This window comes from Cryptomeria japonica, chromosome 7 (genome assembly GCF_030272615.1).
Source record: "Cryptomeria japonica chromosome 7, Sugi_1.0, whole genome shotgun sequence".
NCBI lineage: Eukaryota > Viridiplantae > Streptophyta > Pinopsida > Cupressales > Cupressaceae > Cryptomeria > Cryptomeria japonica.
In genome coordinates, this window is record NC_081411.1 from 764371883 (window position 1) to 764382780 (window position 10898).

Sequence of the window (10898 nt, forward strand, 5' to 3'; positions counted from 1 at the left end):
TTGAAATGGTTCTGCACTATATATGCACTAAGTTCCTTCAATAGCTATTCTACATTACTGCAGCAACTAACATTATGCAAAAAGGGAAGGCAAGAATGGAAATTATGGAAAGGCTACAGGAAAAACTTCTGCATAGTATTCATAAAAGTAATGCTGGAAAGATCTAATATGAATAATAGAAATTATTCTGTTATGGCTTGGCTGCAGGAACAATCAGTGGATCTGTTTCTAGTGGCTGCAGGAACAGTCGAAGCAAGAACTTCTACTACGACTAAAGAAAGAAAACTAATTTCAACGAACATACACAGGATCACTCACCAAGTGGGCCCCCTTGGATGAGTGATATCAAGCTTCCAAAAAACTACTTTTAACATATCAGAACAACATAATTTTATTCATTGCTTCCTGAAAGTGATTACATATTTTGAAAAGAAACTCAAGAATCCTTATCAAAGATCCTCTGCTCTATTCTTTTCTATTATGTCTAACCTCTGAGAAAAAGAAGATCTTATTATTAAAGAGAAGATCAACTACAATAGACAACACAAATCACGCCCAGAAGAAGAGGCGGATGATTGACCGATAAAGAAGATAACTAGAGCTTGGTTGTAGGAAACGTGGATCTAAACCGAACCACAGTCTTTGCATGTCATGGCAGTGTTTGTAAATTCAATGCCCACTAAAGTTAAACTTTGGTAGTGTCACTTGACTGCTCTGCCTATGTCATACCTCGCACTTGCTCAGCTCATCTTTAGTTTGATCTTCAGTTATCTCTTACATAATCTTTCCTTCATCAGGCACAAAAGGAGAATATCCACCACGACATCATTTATTACCTGCACCACAACAAAAATAACATACAAGGACATACATATGCATTTTATTTAATTAACACATCTATTAATTCAGATATGATATTACCCTAAATTATCTACATGGCAACAGTAACACATGGCATGGCTGCAGGAATAGACCGGCAAAGTTCAACATGATTTCATAAGTTCAGGTTTAACACATGGAATACATATAGTCAAATTACAATACATCAATACTACTATGCAAACCAAAAGATGTCAAAAACTTAAGAGTTTTGATGATAAAAAACATGACAAAGTCTCAACTTATCATGCTCCCCAACTTTAAGAGCTTGTTGATCCTACAACAAAAGGAAAATTTTTGACTCTTGTAGTAACTCTCAAACCACCAATGGCGCCTTGACCTGTCCCCCCTGAAGCCAAGTTCCAATAAAATCCCTTTATTTTTTCCAGCCTAGACCATCTGGCTGACTCTTCTATGACTACATCATAGTTATGTTCCGTAGGCTGACATGCCAAAAGTGGCCACATGAGGATTGGGGGCTGAAAGATCAATGGTAGCCAGTTGTTGGCTTTCTCCCTACCTAACTGTATATATTTGCAGTCTCCTTGCATAGTTGCCTAAAAATTATGCAGTGAATAAGGTTCTCCTTGCTTTAACTATTCTGGTAAATTGTTCCAGCACTGAGTTAACCCTTCTATTGCAGTTGTCCTATCAGTCTGAAACAAATGCTCATATGCCTGATAGATTTCTTCTCTCATTGGAAGCACTAATTTTCTAACATCATCTCTTACCAGTAATTTCTGCCACTCATAATAAAGAACTCATGGTGCTTTTGATTCTCTCCTTAATGGCAATGGACAATCAAACTCTAATTTTTCATATGCCTTAGATTGTGCCCCCATGCTGATCTCATTTTGGATCCATGACATTAAATCTTTGATATAGATATCCCCAATATACAATAAAGGGTTTCACTCACTGTCTGAGGGTACAACATAGTTATGTAAATACAATTCAGATAGCAAATTCTTCATAGCTAGTGGAGAGGTTTGGTCAGCATAAAGGAATTCTTCAAGGGTTTCTAAGGAGGGGCTAAGGTCCCTAATAATGTGGTTCAGTTTGAAGTTCAAATATCTCTCCTTCAAGTGCACTGCATAAACCCTTGGACGTGACCTACACTGCATCAACTCGGGAACCATACTAGCAATTATTTCCACCTTAGCCTATAATTTCTCAATTATGTTATCCCTCTTTTCAATTTCTTTTTTATGTTTATCAATAATCTCTTGCATCCTATCCCTCTCTATTTCCCATTGTCTATAAATTTTAAAGCAATAGATAAACTGCTTAGGGATGAAGGAGGTCTAATAGGTGCTATCTTAGGTCGTGGGATTTCCTCAATAAACTCCTCAATATGTGCTGGCATCTCTCCAACATTTTCCTCAGGCTGCTATAGAATGTCTCCAATAGTCTCTTTAGGCTGTTGTGAAATATCTTCAATAGTTTGTTCAAACTGCTCAAGAATGTCCCCAACAATTTCGTTAGACTACTGAAAAATATTCCCAACAGTTTCTTCAAGTTGTTGTGCCACAAAAGAAAGATTTTCTATTCTATCCTCATCAACTTTTACTTGGATTTCATCATCCCCAGGGCTTTCTTTTTCTTGAATTTCAATATCTGCAGGGCTTCCTTCTTCTGAAGTTTCTACCGTAATAACCTCTATCGGCTCACCTGCACGATGAGCCTTCTGTGTCCTACTACGTTTTCTTCTAACATAAACCTTTGGAATGGTTGCAGGAGTTTCTTCAGTTGCTGCAAGAGTTTTTCTTTTTGTCCTACACCTCTTGGCTGCAGGAGGAATTTGAGTGACCTGCGGCTGAGCCATGGGTTCTTCATTTGTTTCATCCATTTCCAACTCCTTTTTTCTTCTAAGAATTGGTGAATCTCTTTGAAGAGAAATAGAGGGTTGTTCCACATTTGCTTCAGTCATCTCTTCCTCCATAATAAACGCGGCTCCTTTAGCAACAAGCAAATCCTCGTCTGCAGCAACTACTGGGGAAGAGGGTTCTACAACATTTTCTTCTTCAACTGAGGGATTCTCTGCAACAGGGGCATCTTCAACCCTAAATTGCAATATATCCTCAAATACTCCCCATTCCATTTGTGAAACGTCTCTCAGGGACCGTTGTACAAGAAACTTAACCAAGCCATGATGGCTAACAGAGCGATTTCCATTTTTTCGTGTCTCCTTAACGCTTGTAGAAATGAGGTGGTATAGGAAATTAGGTACATTCACTCTCTAACCATGCCATAAATGACTAAGTAATTTAAAATGCGGTGAATGCAAATATCGCCCCTCACATGTAATGTAATTCATAACATACAAAGCTACCCGAGTCCACTCTACTGGCAGGGAAACCCTTCTAGTTCCTTGTTTGTCCACCATTAGGGGTCCATCCATGGGAATTGTGAACTCTGCCCTTGTGCTCCTTGAATCTTTTGATTCTGGAAATAGTTCTTCTTCCTGTGGCAACCCCATTACTTTTGTTATTCGCTGCTCCGTAGCAATAACCCTCAAGCCTTTAACTATAGTTTCTCCTTCATTAAAGGAATGCATAAATTCTACAGCAATTTCTTCATTATAATCTCTGATTTTCAAGAAGTAATCTACCTAGTCATGGTGTCTAAAATAATGCTCACAATGAGCATCCTGCAACAACACTTCATGAACTGTTGGCTCATGGCGTATTGGATCACCACCCATCTCTCACTCTACTAGTATTGAACACTTTACAACTGAGAAACAGAAGACCAGAATATCTGGCAGACTTGCTAAATTGAAATTTCCATACATATCTCAATTTTGGTGGCAGAATTTATTATTTCCTTGTGTGAAATAATAGCATGATAAACAATGATGGCAAGAAATCAATTCGAAGTACCAAAAAGGATGGATAATGAATAACTTTGGAAACCAAACCATAAAGCACCCCCCCAACTTAACCTAGCACGTGTCCACACAAGCTGATGAGATTTTGGGGAGGAGCGGATTTAAAAAGGGGGATAATCATAATGAACTAATAAATGCATAATTAAAACAAAACACAAAATATACATACCTGCAGTCGTACGAAAAATGACGTCGAAATGAAGTGAAATGACAGGTAAGAACATGGGATGGAATGACGTGGATGGAATTTTATTTACGGAGAAGAATATTCCCATAAGATATGGAAATATTTTATTGTGAAGCGGAAAGCATATTCACTGCAGAGGCTGCAGGAACTTTACCTTTATTACCTTGCTCAGCTGCAACAGGAAACTGATGAGTTGCTGCAGGAACCTTGTCAGTTGTTGCAAGAACTTTTGTTTCACCAGGTTGGGAAAATTGCTACAGGAACTCCTCTTTAGTGGCCAGCTTATGATATAGAGGCAGTTGGTGACCATTTACCAAGAGTTTAAATCGAACAGGATCAATAGTGGACAAACGAACATCTCCATTATTGAAAACTTCTTCTATCTCATACAGACCTAACCACCTGGTTTGAAGTTTTCCCATAGCATCTTTATATCTGGAATCATGCAATAGTGCCCAGTCACCAGCTTTAAATTTCTTTTCCTTGATATATTTATCATGCCATTTTGCTCTTTGATTTTGAATCAGTTTTGTATGTTGAATAGTTATTTTCCTCTATTCATCTAGAGCATTCAATTGCTAAATACATCCCTTCTGTGCTTTAGATAATGTCATATTTAATTGCAAAGCTGTCCTCAAGGTTTTACGCTCAAATTCAATAGGCATCATTGTTGTTTTGCATTAAACCATCTCAAAAGGTGTAAAACCAATTGGTGTTTTCCAAGTTGTTCTGTATGCCCAAATTGCTTTTGAAAGCCTATGAGACCAGTCTTTTTTATGAACAGATATTGTTTTTGTAAGAATAGCCTCAAGCTCCCTATTTGTAACTTCTACTTGTCCATTAGCTTGTGGATGATATGCAGTAGATTTTCTATGCCTTATACTGTATTCATTGACCAAAGTTATTATCAATGTTGAAGTAAATTGAGGTCCCTAGTCTGAGACAATTTCCCTTGGTACTCCATATCTTGTAAATATCTCTTCATAAAGAAACTCAACTACCTTATTATCTCTTGCATGTGTCATGGCATGAGCTTCCACCCATTTTGTTACATAATCTGTACATACCAAAATATAGGATCTGCCATTAGAAGGTGGATCAATTGGTCCAAAAAAATCTAATCCCCACTTATCAAATGGTGCAACTGATATTTGTGGATATAGTGGCATCTCATCAGATTTTGTAGGTCTTCCCATTTGCTGGCATCTATCACATTTCCATGTGTATTATGTTACATCCTTATGTAATGTGGGCCAATAGTATCCTGTATTGAGTATTTTTAGTGTTGTTCTTTTGGTAGCAAAATGGCCTTTGCATGGCTCATCATGACATGCATGCAGGATGTCATACGTTTCATCTTCTCTGACACATCTTCTCATGACTTGGTCAGGTCCAGTGTAAAACAGACAATCAACAATCCATTAGAAGTTAAAACTTTTTTCAACTAGCAACCTTCTTTCTTTAGGAGAGAAATAAATTGGCATCTTAGTAGCAGCTAAATAGTCGGCAATATCAGCATACCAAGGAGTGTGAGCTTGAATAAGAAATAAATGTTCATCTAGAAAAGCATCATCTATCACTGTAGAATCTTCTTGTAATTGAAGTCTTGAAAGATAATCTACAACCACATTAGACTTCTCTGGTTTATCAACAACTGTGATATCAAATTCCTACATCAACAATAACCAGCGAGCTAATCTACTAGTAATTGATAGCTTATTCATGAGATATCTAATTGCAGTATGATCTGTATGCACAAATATGGGATATCCCGTGATATAGTGCCTAAATTTGTTAAGTGCATATATAACAGCTAGCATTTCCTTTTCAATGACTGTGTAATTCAACTCGGGTCCCTATAAGTTCTTGCTAATATAATATATTGCATTTTCCAATTTGTCAATTTTCTGTCCTAAAATTGTTCCTATTGCATAATCAAATGCATCTGTATGGATTTGGAATGGTAGAGACCAATTTGGGCCTTTAAAAACTGGTGCTTGAGTCAAAGCATCCTTAAGCTTTAAGAAAGCTTCATTGCATGTTGGGGTCCATTTAAATTCCATATCTTTGGTAAGAAGTGAATATAAGGGACTTGCAATTTTACCAAAATCTTTGATAAACCGTCTGTAGTATCCAGCATGACCAAGAAAACTTCTTACATCTTTTTGCTTCATAGGGTCATTGATATGTTGAATGACCTCAATTTTTGTTGGATCCACCTAGATGCCTTCTACAAAGATATGATGACCAAGGACTATTCCTTCTTTCATCATGATGAAACATTTCTCACTATTTAACGATAAATTTTAGTCTTCACATCGTTGCAAAACTTTCTTCAGATTACTCAATGCTTGCTCAAATTCAGAACCATAAGTTGTAAAGTCATCCATATAGATTTCCATAATATCTTGAGAAATATCAGAAAAGATACTGATCACTGCTCTTTGAAAAGTGGCTGGAGCATTACACAACCCAAAAGGAAGAACAAAATATGCATACGTGCCCCATGGACAAGTAAATGTTGTTTTCTCTTGATCCTCCAGGGCTATCTGGATCTGATTGTAACCACTAAACCCGTCAAGGAATGAAAAGTATCTTTTACCAGCCAAAGAATCCAATACCTGATCCACAAATGGTAATGGAAAATGATATTTTCTTGTTGCTAAGTTTAGGGCTCTATAATCAACACATACCCTCCATTTTCCTCCTTTCTTAGGGACTATGACCAAAGGTGATACCCATTGGCTATCAGAGATAGGATAGATAAACCTAACTTTTAACAACTTCTGCAATTCTTCTTTAACTATCTCTTTCAAGGCAGGATTGATTCTTCTTTGAGGCTATCTAAGTGGGCAACACTCTTCCTTTATATAAATACGATGGGTGCAAACTGCTGGATCTATCCCATGCATATCCTTGTAATCCCATGCAAAAACATTTTTACGAAATTTCAACAAGTCCACTGGGGCCTCCTTTTGAGTATCTGACAGATCTCTATTGATATTCAAACATCTTAACAGTAAGATCAATCTGGTTCATATCAGAAAAATGAGAAGAAGATAATTCCTGTGGCAACAGAGTATGCATATATCAGTGGTTGTAGGAAAGTCCAAACCTGCAATATTCGGAACCAATTCCTGCAATTTTTGCTCTTCTATTAATTCATTTATCAATATTTTATAAAGAATTGATTCCTGATCATATAATTCCATGAATGGCCCTTGACTAATCATCATGAGGTGATCAATAGAGTCAACTCCCTTAGATTCTTCTCCCAAAATGTGCCAAATGGCTTGTTGTTGTTCAAGCTGGGGCTGTGTTGGAGAATACAAGGCTAATGTTTTTGTAGAACTCCCATCTAAAATAGTCATATCCCCTGATCTAAATCCAATATATGCATCAGGTGTGGCAAGCCAACGTCTACCCAAAATAACCGGATATCCTCCCAATGTTGCTTTTGGAGATAAAATCATAAAGTCTACAGGATATTCCCAGGAATCCAAAATAACTACTACATCTTCAATGATACCATCAGGTCTCACTATAGAGCTATCAGTTAGTTGTAGAACTGTGGGTGTAGGCCTTAAACTATTGATCTCAAGTTGTTTCATTACTTCCCTTGTCATTACATTAATGGCTACCTCTAAATCAATCAAAACATTTTTTATTTGACTGCCATTAATGACTATACTCACAACAGGACTACCTGGATCAAAATACTTTGGAATGGCAATCTTGCCTAGCATAATATATGCCCGTTGACCCATAACATGCACTGCTTGTGGATCCTTTTTCTTCTTGCCAGGTTTTTTTAGACATGCTTCTCTCAGTGCCTTACCATATATGGGAACATCTTTTATTGTTTGCAACAATGGAATTTTAACACAAATATGCTTCAGTTGATCTATAATATCAAAGCTTTGTTGTTGTTCTGTGGGAACTTCCTTTTCTTGCAATCTGTGGGGAAATGGTAGCAATATTTGTTTCTGAGGTATTGTATTTGTTGGATTAGAGATTTCTTGCTCCTCTTGTACCTCAGTGATAACTAGATGAGAGGGATTAGGCAGAGTTGTCCCAGATCGGAGGTGAATGTCATTTATAGATAAAGAATAGGCTGGGTATTGATTAACATCAGTTGAATAAGCTTGTGGTTGTTTCTAATATTTAATATTAGGATTTGGCAATGGTTGAGTAGGCAACTGCGTCGGTTTAGGTGGTACAGTAGTGGCTCCAAGAGGAGGCATTAGCGTAGGAGCCTGTGGTTGCTGGATAGACAGCTGATAACCAAAAGATTGGGCATTCCATGGCTGGCTCCCCCTCCATTGAGAAGTAGGTTGCCAATTCCCTTGAAACTGGTTTCCTTGGCCCTAAGGTGGGTACCAGTTCCCTTGTGGTTGTTGCCACTGTGGCATTTGATTACCAAAATGCTGCCCTTGGCCTTGAGAACCATACCAATTTTGATAATTACCAAAATTTTGAGAATATGGTAATTGCCATTGGTTATTTGGTGCATAAGAATTTCCACTATAACCAGAAAAAGAAAGTGGATCTGGAGGCATACCTTGTCTTTGGAAATTTGGTCTTCTTTGAGAAACATAGAAGACTTCTCGTCCTCACCTTGAATTGTCTTGAAGTCAGGTACCTCCACATTTGCAACCATTTTACATTTGCAATCCTTCTTTCACTATTTACAATGAGGACAAAATTCTGCAAGAAATATATCAGCTTCTTCATGCTTCTTCTTAGCTGCAAGTGTATCCCACTAGGTAGCCATATTGTTTATAATGTCCTCCTTAAAGTCCTTTAACAGATGACTAAGTTCCAATCTAGAAACTCTAGTTCCAGGTGTTGATGATTGTGCTCCTGGTTTAAAATGCTTGTTCTTGTTAGAAGCAGATCTGGAATACTTCTTGCAAATTTGTCCTATTTCAGCCCAAGTGGACTGTGTAATGTCACCTCCTCCCATAAGATCCAAAGAATCAGTGCATTCATCACTAATTCCCCTAAAAAATATCAACTTGAGAGAATCTTGATTGAGAGTACTATGCTTGGACTTCTTGACACTAAACAGGAACCTTTCCAAATAATCTTCAAGACTCTCATATTTAGTATGTGTCATTCTAAAGATATCATCCCCATGACGATCAGTACCTCTACAATAATCTTTGTATTTTGCAAGAAAAAACCATTTCATCTCATCCCATGTATTGATTGTGCTACTACCCAAGCTCATAAACCATCTCAAGGATGACTCCTTCAAGGTGGCAGGAAAAATTTTGAGTCTATGGGCATCTGTAGTATAGTCAAAACTCCTACAAAGAACATCAAACTCAAACATAAATGTGTCAATATCCTCTGTCACCAATCCATAGAATTTAGGGAGTAAAGATGTTGGAATGTTCTTGAGATTAGCATTATCATGTTGATCAGATATGGGGAACTCAAACATTGGGCCTAGTGGTGGTGGTGGATTATTCCCACTAGGAGGTGGGTTCCCTCTCATTGGACTTGTGTGGGTTGTTACTATAGGAAATTCTTCTTTTTGAAGACCAAAGAGGGACTGAAGACTACCTTCCAGAAATTCAGATTCAGGGTGGTTCAAATTTTGTGGGGCTTGGTAAAGTTCAGCAAAAGGATTTATATCTGGGAAATTATCTTCTGCATGATTAGAATGAGTGGGCATAAATCTACCTCTAGGGTCTCTTCTTCTTCTATGCATACAGATTCATGAAATTTTTCAAACAATCAAGTATACCAAAAAAACAATTAACTAAAAACTGAAAAGAATAATAACCATAGGAGGTTCTTAGTTTGACACCATCCCTGACAACGGCACCAAAAATGTCTACTCCAACAATAAGAATAATAACTCTAATTGAAGTCTCAACCCGAAGTGTGGACATCCATCTAATAAAGTTACAATTTTCATGGCTAGTGCTCATTTGATTGTCAACCCAGGGACGTAATACTTGAAATGGGTTTGCACTATGTATGCACTAAGTTCCTTCAATAGCTATTATGCATTACTATAGTGACTAAAATTTTGCGAAAAGGGAAGGCAAGAATGGAAATTATGGAAAGACTACAGGAAAAAAATTTGCATAGTATTCATAAAAGCAATGCTGGAAATATCTAATATGGATAACAATAATTACTCTGTTCTAGCTTGGCTGTAGGAACAGTCAGTGGATCTGTTTCTAGTGGTTGCAGGAACAGTCAAAGCAAGAACTTCTACTGCGACTAAAAAAATAAAAATAATTTCAACGAACACACACAAGATTACTCACCAAGTGGCCCCCCTTGGATGAGTGATATCAAGCTTCCAGAAGACTACTTTTAACATATCAAAACAACAAAATTTTATTCATTGTTTCCCAAAAGTGATTACATATTTTGAAAAGAAACTCAAGAATGCTTATCAAAGATCCTTTGCTCTATTCTTTTCCATTCTGTCTAACCTCTGAGAAAAAGAAGAGCTTGTTATTAAAGAGGAGATCAACTACAATAGACAACACAAATCACGCCTAGAAGAAGAGGCGGATGATTGACTGATAAAGAAGATAACTAGAGCTTGGCTGCAAGAAACGTGGATCTAAACCAAACCACAGTCTTTCCATGTCGTGGCGGTGTTTGTAAATTCAATGCCCACTAAAGTTAAACTTTGGTAGTGTCGCTTGACTACTCCACCTATGTTGTACCTCGCACTTGCTCAACTCCTCTTCAGTTTGATCTTCAGTTATCTCTTACATAATATTTCCTTCATCAGGCGTGAAAGGAGAATATCCACCGCGGCATCATTTATTACCTACACTACAACAAAAACAACATATAAGGACATACATACGCATTTTATTTAATTAACACGTCTATTAATTTACATATGATATTACCCTAAATAATATGCATGGCAACAGGAACAAATCACATGGTTGCAGGAATAAA